The sequence below is a fragment of the Halichoerus grypus genome, chromosome 4 (assembly GCF_964656455.1).
Source record: "Halichoerus grypus chromosome 4, mHalGry1.hap1.1, whole genome shotgun sequence".
In the NCBI taxonomy this organism is placed as follows: domain Eukaryota; kingdom Metazoa; phylum Chordata; class Mammalia; order Carnivora; family Phocidae; genus Halichoerus; species Halichoerus grypus.
The window spans coordinates 11,318,400-11,333,484 of NC_135715.1; the positions used below are offsets into that span (position 1 = coordinate 11,318,400).

The 15,085-nt window shown below is 47.5% G+C and overlaps 1 protein-coding gene and 1 long non-coding RNA gene across 5 annotated transcripts in view; one reads left to right on the top strand and one right to left on the bottom strand.

Moving 5' to 3' along the window:
- Positions 1-15,085, top strand: part of LOC118534525 (uncharacterized) — a 103,581-nt gene that overhangs the window by 32,539 nt on the left and 55,957 nt on the right. The window lies entirely within an intron of this gene.
- The window catches only part of CLYBL (citramalyl-CoA lyase), a 250,806-nt gene continuing 245,558 nt past the window's right edge, over positions 9,838-15,085 (bottom strand). Inside the window, exon 9 of one of the 2 annotated variants that reach the window (XM_078070130.1) lies at positions 9,838-10,804. The gene's annotated coding sequence lies outside the window, so the exon portion shown is untranslated. Of the gene's footprint in view, positions 10,805-12,363; positions 12,587-15,085 lie in introns of those variants that run through there. The other variant, XM_078070131.1, reaches the window with a different exon arrangement.

Here is a 15,085-nt window from a genome sequence, read left to right on the forward strand (position 1 = left end):
TCCCCACTATGTCCATGTAAGAAACTCAGGTTAGGGCTAGTCAGAGTTGTGGAAAACATGGAAGACTGGGAATTACAAGAGAAGTCTAGAGGGAGAAAAGAAAACCAGTGGAATAATTTTCAAAAATAGCTAATTCATGGATTTGTAAATTATTTTATTTAGTTATTATGCAGTTGAAACAAAAGTCGGCGTAATAGTAGTTTCCCCACATTCTATTCTACAGGCAAGGCAATACACAGGGGATTGGGTCAGGTACCCCACTGGGCACTTCCTCTTTCTACCCCCCACCAATTTCTCCCACAGGTGAGACAGCTTAGTTGATGCATATGAATACCCAAGATTGGCTTTCAGGTCAAAGAAAGTGCAGAAGGACATTCTGAGCCCTATGTGATGTGATGTGATGTGATGTGTGTGCAATCCTACCCATTTTAAGCAGGTGCCTTCCAGGAAGTGTATGCTTTTGAACTTTAGGTTCCAAGTACCCATCCACCTGGAGCCACTTACCTTGCATTTGCTCCCTCAAAGCACGTGGCTTAGTTTACTCGACTCTAGCACTGGCTTTGCCTGTAACCTTAGTGCTCTTTTCTAGAAAAAGATTTGGTGAGACTTATTAAATTCAGACTACGTTGTTCCTTAAGAAGTTGGTTCGTTTTGGCTCATTTTATTTGTCAGAATGTGAGCTCTACCGCTATGGATCAATGATTTTGTGAAACCTCGCTCCACCCCACCCCCACCCCGCCCCATCTTTCTTTGTAAGCCAAAGCGATTTTGTATCACCCAAGCAACAAAGTGATTTACGAAATGAAAGAGAGGGACAATCTATTCCAATGGTTAAGAGGCAATAAAAAATATTTATGTGTCCCTGGCTGATGTTGACTTTTGGAGAGCGTTCACTTGTAAACTCAAAGCTGGGGAAAATGAAAGATGAAAAAGCCAGCCCTTGGGGTTCTAATTCTGAACACAGATCTTCTTAGGAAAAAAAAAATCATCCTTGTTTTGGTTTCAGATTCTGCATTTGTCAAGCGAAGTTATTAGCTTGGCCTCCTCTATCAGCACTGCTGATTTTCATAAGGCTGATTCTCAGACCCGGGGCTCCGAGGTTGGCAGTCTGAGGAGAGGCGGTGGGCCATGCTGGGGGTTTCCTGGGGCACGCACGGGTGGGGGTAGGGTGGGTTGTTGAATTTGAATTCTTCCTAGGCCTCATCTTTTCTTTTTATCTTCCTTCGTCTCTCGAATGATAATGCCCTCGTGAAGCAAAACATTTTTTAAATTAAACACCAGATGGTTATATAGGCTTGGCTCTTTCTCCTGCTGACATCTTGCACCTTGCCGAACGCTACCTGAAGCCCAGTGTTGGGGGTGCAGAGATTTAGGGCCGATGGGTCGGATTGTAATCTGCGTGCACCCCAGCTGATGAATCGGTGGTAAGGCTTTGCTCTGTAATATTTGTACGGAAAATGCAATGTTTGCACAATAAAGCTCTCCAGATTTTTTAAGCCGTAGGAGTGAGGCCAGTTTACAATCAATGATAACATGTTTCCCGTGCTGCCATTACCACAAATAGTATCTTATTTCAGCAAAATGGTGGCAGTCAGCAGGAGGTCCAACAATGCAGATTTTAATCAGAAAATTTAATTTTATATACAATTCACAGTTTGTGCACGGTGAGAAATGTTTCTCACTGCATGAACTTTCAGGACTCGGCTCTGAGCAAAAGGAGTTTCAATTTATGTAACGCCTTTCTCAGCAAACAATACCCCAAAGCACTTCCTGGTAATATATGCTCATGCTGCTCGGGAAGCTACTGCAGCAGTCCTTCGTAAAATTACCCAGGATATTTATTTGGAGCAATTAAAAGAAGCACTGCGTTCCACACAAATCCATTTTAATGCAGACGTTATGTCGGCCGCCGTTTCAACGCCGGCTCCCTCTGACAGCACCACCACCCTGTGCTCCCTTGGCCCAGATTTGCTCCCTTGTACGGCAGCTTTCCGCCTGGGCTCATCTCATTCTCCCGGTAACTTGTAAACTCTCAGAAGAGAAGTCTATAATGGAAGTGTTGACAGGGCCTTTACAGGAAGGGCCCTGGGTTTGGAGGCACTGAATCACAGGCTGGGCCCAGGAAGTGGTGGGTGCCGGGAGGGCCAGGAGGGCCACTTGGCTGTCTCGCAGATGACCCAGAGATGCCAGCCCTTGACTGATTTGCTGCTCTTGAGCAGGGCCTGGGGCTACAGGGTGCCAGGCTGCTTTTTCTGGAAGGGCAGCAGGACCCGCTCCTCTCTGTGAGGTGCGGGGATATCACACACGTATTTGGTAAGAGCAGGCAAAGGCCGTCAGAAGGAGGAGGCAGAGTCAGAGGGAGGAGGCAGGGTCAGAGGGAAGAGGCAGGGTCAGAGGGAGGAGGCAGGGTCAGAGGGAGGAGGCAGGGTCAGAGGGTGGAGGCAGAGTCAGAGGGAGGAGGCAGGGTCAGAGGGAAGAGGCAGGGTCAGAGGGAGGAGGCAGAGGCAGAGGGAGGAGGCAGGGTCAGAGGGAGGAGGCAGGATCAGAGGGTAGAGGCAGAGTCAGAGGGAGGAGGTAGAGTCAGGGAGGAGGCAGAGTCAGAGGGAGGAGTCAGAGTCAGAGGGAGGAGGCAGAGGCAGAGGAAGGAGGCAGGGTCAGAGGGAGGAGGCAGAGGCAGAGGGAGGAGGCAGGGTCAGAGGGAGGAGGCAGGGTCAGAGGAAGGAGGCAGAGGCAGAGGGAGGAGGTAGAGGGAGGAGGCAGTGGCAGAGGGTGGAGGCCATGGCTAAGCTCAGGGCACAACCTTCCCATCTGCGGAAGGGACAGGAACTCATAATTCATCGCCCATCCCCTGGGATGGAGGTGATGAGCGTGGCTCCAGAAATGGAAAGTCTTGGGTAAGTCAGCCCCGCCTTCAGAGGAGCTGGCGAAGGCAGACAGGTGGGACGCCATCTGCCTGGTCTTGCCCCTGGTCCCTGCCAGGAGACACCCTCTCCGCTTATGGGAGCAAAGTGCCCCCTCCGTTGTTCCCTAGTAGGGCCTGTGACGGAGTCACTCCCCATCCCTCAAGCCGGCCTACACCTCTTCCCCATTGGTGGAGCCTACATGACCTTGAGTTCATGGACAGTTAATCCTGTGTTGGGGGCAGGGGGGTAACAGTGGCTTAAGCAGGAGCACCCCAGCCCTGTTTTATGTTATGCTGGGACCCTGGGGGTGAAGCCATGAAGGCATGTGCTGTGTCTCCACAGGGTACATATTTCTGTTTTGCTTTCCATGTGGTCTTGTGCTTTCTACGCTTCATGCTTGTCTTCTGGACCAGACTGTGAACGTTTGAAGGAAGGGATTATGTTTTACTGTGTATAAGCACCTGAAACAGGAGGAGCTTCCGGAAGAATCCTGACAACCAGCGGTATGATTTTAGGAATCAGTCACATTGTATTTGACTCATTCTCTATCTGTGGGTCTGGCTCCACCACCAGAGTGAGCTGCTAAGGGTGGGACCCTGAGTTACACATTTTATATCCCTAGCATCTCACACAAGAGAGAGGAGAACATCTTCCATTTGGTTTGGGAATTCATTAACTGATTCACTGATGCCTTCAACAAAAATTTATTAAGGGCCAGCACCATGCTGGATGCCAGGAACCAACAAGTAGCTATGCCTTCTGTCTCTGTAGTTTTAATTCCTACCTCACAAGAGTATGTGTAGAAAAATGATGTTGCCATTTTTTTAAATGGGACACATTTGTCTATTTTACAAAAAAACCCCAAAAACCAACCCCACGCGGTTCCTTGTCACTGCAACTTATCAATCCTTCCTTATTGTAGCGTGAGATGAAATAAAGTTGCAAACCGTTACTTTATTCCAATCGTACTGACCAAAGGCATTGGTTGCCCATATTAGTCAGATCTAATACTTACAGTTAAGAGAAAGCCCTTCTGGTGTGGAGCTGATGGAAGAACGATCAGGCTCCCACAATGCAAGGTGGGGTCGTTTCTTCCCCTTTTGTTATATGAAAAGCTTCAAGCATTACTAAGTGATGACAGATAGTACACTTGGCTTCTGATATTTCTTTGAAGACCTGCCTGTAGCGTGCTGCTTGGAAGCAGGAATGATTCCACAAATGGCCAGGGAGCCACCTCTAAACCGCCCTTCACACCAGGTCCAGGTGTGTAAACAGAGCAGATGGGCCCTCCGCCCTGGAAGAAGGAGAGCTGGAGTGGAGTATTACAGTTTTCAGAATCCATTCTTCCCCTCCGAGGCAGTATCTCAAAAATTCCCTCCAACTGTTTTTCTCCTCTGAAGCTGCTAATTGCATCAGAGATCCTTCCTTACAGAGAAGGAAAAGGGTCTTCCCAAGCCCCCACAGGAAGTGGGTGCCAGAGTGGGGACTGGGACTCAGGTAGTTTCTTGCAAATCTTGGGTGGCCGTCCACCACCCAGCACACCTGAGCCTGTCCTCCCTGTGATGAGAAGTGGCCGTGGTGGCCAAGTCAGAAGGAGCCCCTTAGAAGTGCATGCCCAGAGTCCTGGCAGCAGGATGTTTCGGGTCATGCGAAGACTACCTGCTGGGGCCTCTCTTTTCAGGGTCTTCTCGGTGTGTCCATATATAATGATCAAAAAGCAGTGTTTCAATAGATCTGTATTTGTAATTAGCTCCAACTTAGTTTTTATTTATTTTTTATTTTTTTAAAGATTTTATTTATTTATTTCACAGAGAGACACAGCAAGAGAGGGAACACAAGCAGGGGGAATGGGAGAGGGAGAAGCAGGCTTCCTGCCAAGCAGGGAGCCCGATGCGGGGCTCGATCCCAGGACCCTGGGACCATGGCCCGAGCCGAAGGCAGACGCTTAACGACTGAGCCACCCAGGCGCCCCCAACTTAGTTTTTAAAAATTTGACATATATGTATATATATATTTTTAAGATTTTATTTATTTATTTGACAGAGAGAGCGAGAGAGCACAGTAGGGGGAACAGTAGAGGGAGAGGGAGAAGCAGGCTTTCTGCGGAGCAGGGAGCCCGATGCAGGGCTTGATCCCAGGACCCTGGGATCATGACCTGAGCCGAAGGCAGACGCTTAACCATCTGAGCCACCCAGGCGCCCCTGACATATATATTTTTTAAGATTGTATTTTTAAGTAACCTCTTCACCCCATGTGGGGCTCGAACTCATGACCCAGGAATCAAGAGTTGCACGCTCCACCGACTGAGCCAGCCAGGTGCCCCCAAAATTTGAAATGTATTTAATGAAAAATTTGGAAATACAAAAATGTAAAAGGAAGAATCTCATCACCCAAACACAGTAATTGCTAACATTTTGGTGTATTTTCTTCTGATGTGGTTTCTTTTTAACATGGTTGTAATCGCATCGTAATACTAATAGCAGCTAACATCTGTTGAGAGCCTACTATATGTCAGGTCCTGTTCTTTCTATGTCTTATCTCATTTAAGTTTCCTATCAACCTATCAGGTAGTTCCTATTATTACCCCCATTTCGCAGATAATAAAACTGAGGTACAGTGAGGTAAGTACCAGTGGTAGATAGTAAGTGGGAGAGCCAAGCAGTCCATATCCAGACTCGGCATCTGGAGCTTGGTATCTGTTTTTGAACCTGACTTTATATTAAAAGCACTTTCTTATTTTCTTTGGAAACGCCAGTTTTCATGGCTGCCTAATAGTCCATCAAACAAATGTCCCATGGTTTGCTTAACCACGCCTCAATAATTAATTCATTTATTCATTTTTAAATTTTTGTTTATTTATTTGACAGAGAGAGAGAGAGCACAAGCAGGGGGGAGCGGCAGGCAGAGGGAGAAACAGGCTCCCGGCTGAGCAAGGAGCCCGATACAGGGCTCGATCCCAGGACCCCGGGATCATGAGCTGAGCTGAAGGCAGACGCTTCACTGACTGAGCCACCCAGGCGTCCCCACACCTCAATAATTTAAATGATACAACTGTGAATCAAGTAGTCTTTGTGAATGAGGCTTTTTCTACATTTGGGATCACAGAATTTTCTTGGGATAAATCCCCAGATCTAGATTTAAGAGGTACAAGAAAATGATGACAAGTCCATTGGTACATACCGCCCAATATTTTCCAGGCTGGCTGCACCTGGTCTCACTGCCACCAGCCACGTGAGTGTTGGCCCCAGAGCTTACCACTCATAAAATGATTGATTCATTTGATAGGCAAAAACATATTGCTTTCAACAGTTCTTGCCATGAAAAAATTTTAATCTTTTTATAAACATCCGTTTTTATGGCTGCATGCAGCATTTACCTGTAAGATACTTGTAAGTTCCCTTCTTTTTATTCCCTCTTTTGGTTTCAGACCTGGAGCTAGGTTCTTGGTTCATCTGCATGTTTGTTATAAGGGATAATCAAGAGTAGTTAGAACAGAATGGGGGTGGGGGGAGCCAGAATAAGGAAGGCTCAACTCCCCACCCTGCTTTCACTCCTGACAGAAACTTCTGGACCATTGAGGACTTAGGGCCATCTCTAGGATTGCCCTCCTAGCCATCACGAACGCAGTGACATCACTTAACCACAGGCACATCATAGAAGCTCAATAAATACCTTTGGAGGGGTGAATCAATGGACTGTTCTAGCTCAGTCTGCCAAACCTTTACCTACCCTCCCCTAGCAACTCTATAGCTTGAATCACTGCACCTCAGTGTTCCCTTTGGTTAAAAAAAAAAAAAAAAAAAAGGTTTGCATCTGTGATCCCAGGTCCTGGCCTTATTAGGATCTTAGAGGAGTGGCCAACCAGAGGTCTTTTAGCCCAAGGCAAATAACTGAGATCAAAGCCTCCTGGATCTCTCCGGGGAGGTCCTTGCCTGAGAGGACCAGGACCTCAAGTCAAAAAAGACTGGGCTCTCCCCTTCCCTTTGTGACCTGCGAGCTTGCCATCCCTGATGGGAAAAGGGGAGAAGGAGGCAGATTAGGGGGAGCGGGAAAGGTGAGGGAGGTGATGTTCTTGGGGGAGGCCGATGAGGGCAAGTGTTTACAAAGATGGCTCAAAGGCTTGCTGAGCCCCCGGCTTCTTACTGTAAGGAGCCCTTGCTGGGCACGACCTCTCTTGCTCTCTCGGGGCCTTCAGAGATGCTGGCTAAGCTCACTCCTGCCTTCAGGGACTGGGGGACTCACTCAGATGAGTTGTTACTTGACATCCCTGACTCCATTTCTATAAACACTGTACAATGTAAAATTCAAGTGTTTTGAGATCTTCGGATGTCAACTGGGACAAATATTGCTTTTTGCCTGTACGTTTTAAATGTATGTTAAAAATTTGCTGAGTATTAGTCATGAAGTATGATGCTGCCACTGAAGAGGTCGAATTTTAAGTGAAATGTAGAGGAGGGTAGCCACTCACATAAGTGTACCTTAGTTTAAAAATTAAGTGTAAGACATTTTAAGACTAGGATTATACCAACCTCTTCTGTGAATCAGTCAGGGATGTGAATGTGTATAACATTAGAAAGTATGTCGCATGGGAGAAATCAGTCAACTATTTTAGAATTAACGTGGCCCTAAACAGAATTATGGAAACTTACTTGTTACTTACTTATAAGTAAGTTTGCTTCTAAAGTTTAGCCTGGCTAAGAGTTCCCAAACTATGTTACAGCATAATTAGACTTAGACCCCTAATGTAAAAGCCACATTTAATCTTGCAGAGTTTTGCTTGGTTGTTTTTCTTTTTAATCTGCAAAATGACAGGTCAGACCAGAGTCTGATTTAATGAGTCTCGGTGGGGCCTAGACATTGGTATTTATTAAATGCCCACCACGTAATTCTAACGTGCAGCCAGGGTCAAGAACCATTGGCCTAGAGGATCTCTAAAGTCCTTCTCTGGCACCTAAATGCTGTGATTTCTATAATTTTAAAATTTATATCAAAGTCAGTAAGAAAATCAGGTTCACTTCACAAAGCATTCTGCTTAAAAACATCTTCCCAAATTCAGAGGTCTCAGAAATCCTAAAATGAAACTTACTTCATAACTGACCCAATCCAACCCCATGAGGTATTTTGGGCAGATGTTATGAATTTTTGAAAATTTATGTTTGCCCTACATTTCAACATTCCTAAATGAGTTTTAAGGCAATTACAAAAAAAAAATTTTTTTTTTTCACCTTTGAGAGTCAAGATGTGGTCAAAGTTTTTGATTTGGAAATCAGAAGGATCCAATGAAATGTTTATGGATAAAGATAGAGGAGAAATGAAGATATTGAATCTTAGCTGGTAGCTTGGGATGACAACTCCCTATGTGTGAGTGTGTGTTCGCACATGAGCCTCTGCTGGGATCAGGGAGGAGCAGTTGATGTTGGGGGAGGTGGGAGGAGCTCATAGACACTAAGAGGACAGATGGTGGCAGTCCGTAGCCATGGGGCCAGGATGCTACTAATTTCAAGGCAGTGTCCACCTAGGAACCGTTCTTATTGAAGACTACGTTCCCAGAACCATCAAGTTTTTAAAATGTCGTTCAGCTGGAGATGGTTTTTATTTTGTTGTTATAAAGCCCAGGCATCCACACTAAAGGCTCAAATAACCACATCCTTACTTGTCTACTCACAAGTGTATCTGCGGAAAGAGGCTGAAACCTCTCCACGAATAAGTCAGGAAACAGATAGATGCAAGTTTGGTATTTAGATTAGAAATACAAGTGAAAGAAGGAACATTACCATCAGAAGTGTGCATTTCTAAAGATTCATTTGAAAGTTTTGAAAAAAAGTAAAGCTCATGCCCTGGGGCTTCTGGGAGTATGTACAAAATACAATAATTAAATTAAGTCCAGCAGTTAAAATTCCTCATAAAAAGAAAAAGCTGGAGCGCTTCCCAATGGGGAATGCTTGACTTAAAAGAAAGGTTTTACTCTGTGGCCTGAAGGTCAACAAACTGGGACTCTGTGGGAATGTATAAAATTTCTTAAAGGGTTCTTCCGTCTTTGTTTTGTTGAAAGAAAATAAAAGATTAAAAAGGGACAAGTTTTGAAAATTCAAAAAATGAAGGTGCAGACCTAAAATCATCATGATTTTTATAAATGCAGCACCAGAGGCTATGAAAACACGCTCTTTTCTGAGTACTAATCTAACACATATGCTCTTTGAGGAGGAAGGAAAAAGACCAATGGTTCCGTTTGAACAAACCATTTTAAAATGTGCTTGTTTTCAGAAGCAGTGCATGCAAATTCATGGCCCATTCATTTGCTACTTATTTTGGAGATATTTACCTTAAATATTCTCATAAATATATTTCACAATTTAAAATTCCTTAGATGACACAAAGACTAATTGATTTTTAAAAGATTTTTACAAAGCAAAGGTGTAAAAAATGATTTGGCGGTTCACATCCTTAGTTACCTAAAATGGAATATTTATCATAATTTGAAAATATCTGTTTTTATAAATAATCACTATTGCTACCTCTCTGGTAATGTTCCCCTCCCCACCCCCAGAAGGAATACAGTTAAGAACACAATAGAAATGAGGGGTGGCCTGGGTGGCTCAGTCGTTAAGCGTCTACCTTAAGCTCAGGTCATGGTCCCAGGGCCCTGGGATCGAGCCCCACATCGAGCCCCACATCGAGCCCCACATCGAGCCCCACATTGGGCTCCCTGCTCTGCGGGAAGCCTGCTTCTCCCTCTCCCGCTCCTCCTGCTTGTGTTCCCTCTCTTGCTGTGTCTCTTCCTCTGTCAAATAAATAAATAAATAAATAATCTTTTTAAAAAAAGAACACAATAGAAATCAAATTTTATATCCTTGAACTTTGTTACTTATAAGTATCATGAATTTCAGGTTGCATACTCAAATAATTTCTACTAAAACATAAGGAGCCAGTAATGCGGGATCCTCATCTTTATTGCTTAGATAGAATCTGAATGCTGCCTTTGCATTAGGACAGCATGATCAAATGCAGGACATCAGGAATAGCAGTTTTGGCAGCAATATTTAATTTACTGAATAATTAGCAGCCTCGTTGGCATTTCTACTTTGATTCCCAAAGTACAATATTAGCTGTCCCCTGCACTCGGGCTCTCTGCAGTAAAATGGGCTAATAAAGTTCCTGTGCCAAGTTCACAGTAAATGAAGGACTATGGAGCATCCTGGAAACAGCCCCCGATTTAGGATGCTAGATTTACCTCCAAAACATGGACACAGAATTAGAAAAAAAATTGTTACCCCATTTCGTTTTCTTTGCTACATTTGTTGATTTTGCATTTGGAATGGCAAGGGGAGGTAGGAAAGTAAGACTATAAGGAAAAGCGAAGTAGAAGCAGACCAAGAGCAGACACAGGGATCAGAGAGGAGAGATGAGACAGAGAATGAAGGCGACGGAGGAGGGGCCAAAGCAGTGAGGTTGGAGCCAAGAGGAGGCCCAGAGAGCTAACACAGCTTGGTGAGTGCACCCTCTGTCCTTCAGAGCTACATCCTGCTCCTTCATCCCTCCACTGGGATTCCTATCTTCAGACCACCCAAGACATTCTCCAGCCACTCAGACCAGTCCTCAGTGGGCAGTCACGCAAAATGTTCCATCTAGGGGGTGATCCAGGGCCTGCAGGAGCCAGGGGGCCATGGAGGCCCACTTCAAGGTGGCATTTGCCCGGTGGTGGAGTCTCCTGACTGCGTCTGATGACTAGTTGTTTCAGTTGTGATGAGCTCAGATACCTTTGCTGGGTCCGGGACTGTGTCTGAGGGAGGCAGTTATTGAAAACGAGGTTTCAGGGGCCCCTGGCTGGCTCGGTCCGTGGAGTGTGTCACTCTTGATCTCGGGGTTGTAAGTTCAAGCCCCACGTTGGGCGTGGAGCCTACCTAAAAAAAAAAAAGAAAAAGAGGTTTCAGCTTTTTTCTCATTGTTTCAAAAAACTTATTTGGAGCTTCCTTAGTGGGGAACTTAATGTAAAACCAGAAATCTGAGGAGTTCTTGGGTGTGGAGCTGTGTGGTTTAGCGGTTTAATTTCAAGACATCCAGACATTCGTTGTAGGCTTGGTTTTGCCAGCGGTGTGACCTTGAGCAAGTCCACTGAAAGGGCCAATATTTGCGCAGCTCCAGGAGGCCACTCATAGTCTATGTTTTCTATGTGGATGGAGCCCCCTTCCGCCAGGAATCGGTACTGCATAATCTTCCCGAGCTTCAGTGACGACAAAATCAGGGTGGTTGGACAGGATGCTAACATGAATTTGTAGTCAGAACAGCTCTATAGCGAGAGAAATTTCCATGGTCCAGGAATGGGACTAGGAGGTTCTGAACAACAACCACAAAAGAGCCACAACGCTCCCCTGGAATGCGCATGGCTGTTGGGAGTGTGCCACCATGCCCAGCGGGTCCAGGGGTCGGTCCCACCAGTATGTTTTCCTGTGAGGCCAGAGCCTTCACTGGCCAATAAAAGTGAACGAGAAAATGGGGTTCACCTGATAGAAATTCACTTTCCAGCCAGCTTTGCTGTGGGTGGGGGGTCCGGGGGGGGGGAAGGGGGACGGGGGTTCCCGTCCTGGACTGCAGCACAGGCTGGGCACCGAGATGGAAATTATCTGACCTTTCCTGAATGCCTGAAAGCGTGATGCTAGTACTTTCGGAAAAATACCATATTTATTTGTTTGTTTGTTTTTATTTATTTGACATTATTCTTTTCTAAAGATGATTTTTTTTTTAAATCGTGGTAAAATCTCCACATCACCGGATGCAAGCTGCCCCGAGGAGGCTGAGAGTCTGGGCAGTGCAGCTGAGGCAGATGCTGCCGGGTGGCTGACAGCTGGGGGCTGTCTGCTGACCTCCCCGTCCCCGGCCTGTCCCCGGCCCGGCCGGCCAAGCGAGTGGGGACGGGCCGAGGGGCACCCGGCTGGTGCATTTCCGTGCCCGCTGCCTCCTCCTAGCAACTCTCTGAGTTAGGTATTATTGTTCTAGTTGAAGAAACTGATACTCAGAGAGAATAAACGACTTGTCTGAATGTGACACAACCTGGTCATCGGAAAGCCAGGATTAGAACCTAAGTGTCTGTGGGAGGAAAGACTCTGTTCCTGATTCGAATGATCACCCTTGGAGCGAACCTTGCTGGGGGTGAGAGGTGAGCAGGAGAGGGATGCGGAGATGCGTGGCAGCGTCCAGGATTCAGGGCATCCACACTCTTTGGGGGACACACACACATAACAGCCACCATCCGATCCAGGGCAATGGAAGGACTGGGGGAGGGTCCTCGAGTCGTCTGTGGGCAGCTGGGGACACCTCACAGACGTGACCTTCCAGGTATGCCTTGCAAAGTGGTTAGGAGTTTGTTGGGGGAGAGGAGGGGGTTGCAGCTTACGCACAGGATTTTGCAGAAGAGGGTCGGGAACTCCCGCCAGTCGCAGCCCGGCTGCTCGTGGCCACAGCCCCTTGACAGAGGTGACGCGGCTCTGGCGTGGAAATGCCGGTGGGGCTGCTGCTGGTGGGAGCTCCCTCAAGCCAGACGGGGAGATGCGTCGCAGAGTCTCCCCCCACGCCGCCGCCGGAAGCTGCTGCACGAATTCCAGTCCCTGGAAACCCACTGGAGGAAACGGGTGTGGTCCTTTCCTCATTTGGGAGTTCGGGGTATGAACACAGTTTCCCCGGAGAATCTAAGCCAGAAATTCATGTTAGCTTTTATGTTCTTCCTTCCCTGGAACTCAAAAGAGCCCATTAAAAAAAAATAAAATTAAGGGGCGCCTGGGTGGCTCAGTCGTTAAGCGTCTGCCTTCGGCTCAGGTCATGATCCCAGGGTCCTGGGATCGAGCCCCGCATCGGGCTCCCTGCTCGGTGGGAAGCCTGCTTCTCCCTCTCCCACTCCCCCTGCTTGTGTTCCCTCTCTCGCTGTGTCTCTCTCTGTCAAATAAATAAATAAAATCTTTTTAAAAAAATTAAGCCACATACCTAGAGTGTGTAGTCTTCTGAAGAAACTCTCCACCACAAGGCTATCTGAAATTGAATGTTCATTTTTCTCTTGATTCTGTGTCTGAATAACTAAGGCAATTTCTTCATTGTTTCAAAACAAAACAGAACCTGGCCAAACCCGCTCTGTGGCATTATGTAGACCAAAAAATCCAGTTTGTTTTCACTGAATTTCTCCCCTTTAGCTAGATATTTTAACATCTGTTGGTGTTTGGTCTTCCTTGTTTTTCACAAGATGGAGTTTTCAGTATATCAGCTCTCTCACAACATGTAATGAGAGGAATCTTGAAAATTCCTTCCAGGGCTTAGACTAATCTCCGGGACCAGTTTTCTATATGTTTACATGTTGCACACACAGTGTGAGAAATTGATTTTGACCAGTGGAGAAGCCTAACATGGTTACGGACTCGCTCTAGGTCAATAGGCACAGGTACTCCAAGGGTGAGTTTTCTGTCCTTTCTGTTAAATAGAAAGCTCTGTCTTTGACTTACGGTTCAGCACTAAAACCAAGGGAACTTCCTTGGTTCCTGAACAAGAGCTCATACTGGAGAAAGGCACCCCCGGTTGGCCAAATTCTGTCCTAAGCTGGAGCACAGCTTTCCACTTCCCTGTGTACGGCTAAGGGGAGAACGGGACAAGCCTGAGTGTTTGTTCCCTTAGTAAGTCGGACAGAGTGTTTACAAGCTGACTTTACTCTTCAGACTTCAGGCAGGACTCCCGGCTTCAGGATTGCAGCCTGGCCGAGCTCCTAGAGACCAAAAGAGGAGGGGAGAAGGAGAGAAAATGGGTGCAAGAAGTGGCTGGTTTTCCAAGCATATGGTCTCTAGTTTTTCACATGTTTTAAATTCTTAATCCGCACCTCTCTGGTTACCTTCACTACTGTCGTCAATGGCACTTTTGTTGCGGCATTTGACATTATTTTACGCCTTTGCTCTTCCTTTGACTTCACACAAGAGCGTTTTAATTTTGAAAGAAAAGTGCATCCGGAACCAGTCCTACGACTTTCATGCTAGCTGGCTGCTTGGCACTGGGTCGGGCTCAACAGATGTTTGTTGAATGAATAAACGAATGAATGAATGGATCCTCTGAAAAAAGTTCAGAGAAATCCTTACTTTCAGGAAAGTTTTCTTGTTTTTGTTTTGTTTCGTTTTTAAACTCGGGATTATCACTTATAGTATCCTCTATGGATTTGACAGGGAAATTGGAAAAGTTGGTTTTTGAATCTTTTGAAGATTCAAAAAGCAAAAGCAAAAAAAGCCATCTAAAATGGAATGCTCATTTTTCTCTTGATTCTAATACCGTGTTTGAATATCGTGGGAAATTCAACTCAATGACTGAAAGCAGGGGGACCCGAATCCTCCGCAGGTCCCTCTGGCCACGAAGCCGGATTGGAGCCCGACAGACTAAGGGCGCGCGGGGGTCTGGTCAAGGAGATCTGGGCCCAGAGATGCGCCAGTCGCTTGCAGGGTCCCTAGGGCTCGTCCTTGCTCCCGGCCCAGGCGCTGACTTCGGGGCTGGAGGGACATAGGGGCCGGCCGGTCCCCAGGGCAGGCGCGAGGGCCCCGCGCAGGTGTCCGGCCTGTGCGCGGGGTGCGCCAGGGGTGCTGGGGGCCTGGGAGACCCGAGAGAGACGTTATTGTTACACTGTAACGAGTCTGATTAACATGCTCCTGACACTTTCCCTTAGTTTCTCCGGCTCCTAGCAACAGCTCACAAAGGCGCGGGATTGTCCCGGGCTCCGCGGGGACACGGGGCAGCCTTTGATCTGCCACCATTACAGCGGGGCTGCGCGACAGGCTCGCGGGTTCCGGGCGGCCCGCGGCGGGCGGGCGAGCGGGGCCCGCAGTCCCGGCGCACTGGGCTCCCCCGGCCCAGGCCGCGCCCCGCGGGGAAGGGACGGCGCGCCTCCGGAGGGCGCGCGCGGTGCCTCCGGGGCCGCCAGTCTCCGCGGCCAGGTGCCCTCGCGCGCCGCCGGCCGCCCGCGGTCCTCGGGAAGTGCCGGCGGCGGGGGACGCGGACTCGGCGTGGCCGGGCCCCGCGGGCGCACGTCCTTCCGACGGGGCGCGCTGCCCGGCTCGCCGAGCCCTTCCCGTCGGAGGGAGCGAACACCGAGCCGCTCCCTTACAAACAAAAATTTCAAAAGGAAGGGCGCGAGCGACAGATCCCTTGTCTTTTACAAGACTTGTAAA